Raw genomic sequence first — 2,380 nt, 5'->3', positions numbered from 1 at the left:
CTACAAAGTGAAACCCAATAGCACGAATGGCAGCGATGCTTCACTACCAGATGAACTCGATGCTTCCTATGCCTGCTTTGAAAGGGAGAATATAACTACAGCTGTGAAGCGCCCGGTGACCCTGTGATCTCTGTCTCAGAGGCCGATGTCCTTAAGAACTCTCGCAAGGCAGAAGGCCCCAGTGGAGTACCTGGTGAGTCTCTGAAAACTTGTGCCATCCAGCTGGTGGGAGTATTCAAGGACATTTTCAACCTCTCACTGCTAAGGCCAGAAGTCCCACATGCTTCAAAAGGCAACAATTACAGCAATGCCTAAAAAGAATAGAGTGGTCTGCTTTAATGACTATCGCCCCATAGCACTCAAATCTATGGTGATGAAATGTTTTGAGGTGTTAGTCATAGCCAGAATGAACCCCTCAGCAAGGACCTGAACCCATTGCAATCTGCCTATCGCCACAATAGGTGTATGGCAGATGCAATCTCAGTGGCTTTTCACACAGCTTTAGACCACCTGGACAATACAAACACCTATGTTCGGATGCTGTTCATTGACCATAAGCTCAGCGTTTAACATCATCATTCCCACAATCCTGATCGCTAAGTTACAGAACCGGACCCTCTGTACCTCCCTCTGCAAGGGGAATTCTTCTGTGTATCATCAGTGATCACTGTTCATCAAGATTCTGTACAGTTTGCTTCAGTTCTTGTTAGTTTTATCTTATTAATTTCTGTAATAAATGGCCCAGGTGGGCTGAAGGGCCTATTTCTGTGCTGTACTCTATGACTCTAAATCTTTAGTTTTATTTTAACTGCCGAAGACTCTGTGATTCCTGCACTTGAGTTCGTTAAAGATATTCACACCAGATAGGCAGATTAACTTGCTTGGCTGCTATGTATTCTGCAAAATTCTTCATGAAAGCAGTTGAGTCATCACAAATGCGTGCACTGACAGTGTTTGGACAGTTTTCATCTGTGTGCGTCTGTGAATCCAGTTTAACTGGGGAGTGTCGCTGGTTTAATTCCTCAGAAGCTGAATGTAGTTCTGGAAAACAAGGCAGGGTTAATCTTCCCAATTGACAGTCTACTGGAGGAACTCAGCGGGTTGAGCAGCATCTGTGGGGTGAAAGGCGCTAGCGACATTTCCGACTGAGACCAGAAGACATCATCATGTGATTTGTCATATGTCATGGCCGGTCGTGGTCTTTCCATGACCATGACTGTTCTTGGTAAATTCTTTGACAGAAGTAGTTAGCCATTGCCTGCTTCTGGGCAACGCACTTTACAAGATGGGTGACCCTAGCCATTGTGATGTGCACCAGCAGCTCATACAACCATCCACCACCTGCTCCCATGGCTTCATGTGACTGATCTGGGGGCAAAGTGGGTGCTCACCTAGTCCAAGGGTGACCAGCGGAGGGAAGGAGTGCCTTTCACCTCCTTTGGTGGTGTAACTCCATCCTGCCATCTGGATCATAAGACAGAGGAGTAAAATTAGGCTCTTCAGCCCACTGAGTCTTCACTGTCTTTCCTGAGATTCTGCATCAGGAATTAAGAACCCCCTTACCATTACTGATTTCCTCCAGCAGTTTGCTTGCAGCATCTGCGCTCTCTTGTGTCTCTCGTTATTTGCGTCAGGGAAGGGGAGTGTGTGACTGTAAACCGACTGGAACTGACGTACTCTGAGCATCTACTTGTGATGTCTGAGGAGATTGTCGATGCAGGATCACACTCCCCAAACCACTCCCGCCCGTACCCAAGCAGACCAGATTCACTGATCTCCGTCACGTAGGTGAGAGCAGTCTGGCAAACTCAGACTATGCCTTCAAGTGATGACTTGCAAACATCTCCCCAAAAAACTGGGAGAATGCAAAGGAGCTATTAATAATTAATTAAGATTAGATGAGCTCCATAAAGAGACAAGACCAATGTCACAAGGCAATTCTGATCTCTTTGAGAGATTAGAGGCATTACTGCTAGAGGCTTCAATATGATATAATCAGAATATTTAGATATTAACCTTTAGTGAAATAAAGGGAATTTTCCATGGAAAACAACCAGGGAAAAATTGGATAATCTCACTTCAGCTTGGAAGGGAACAACTCAGCTAAGGCTGCGTTGCATTTCCTGAGTCACCCTCCGTCTATCATACCTCAAGTGTCACATTTCCTACCTCGCACCTCAAGCATCAAACTTCCTACCTCTTTCCTCAAGTGTCACACTTCCTGTGCACACACTTGTAACGCTCATCATACTGTGCTTCCGATGGTTGTAAATGGCCATTGAGCCCAGATCAGCATGGACATGACGTATCTTCTCCGTAAGCCACTAGCAGACACGCGTGCCTTTCAGTACCTTGGTTTCTTTGAGGTTTCAGGTTCTTT

This window comes from Hypanus sabinus, chromosome 12, assembly GCF_030144855.1.
Source record: "Hypanus sabinus isolate sHypSab1 chromosome 12, sHypSab1.hap1, whole genome shotgun sequence".
NCBI classification, from domain to species: Eukaryota; Metazoa; Chordata; class Chondrichthyes; order Myliobatiformes; family Dasyatidae; genus Hypanus; species Hypanus sabinus.
This window is presented reverse-complemented; position numbering follows the sequence as displayed.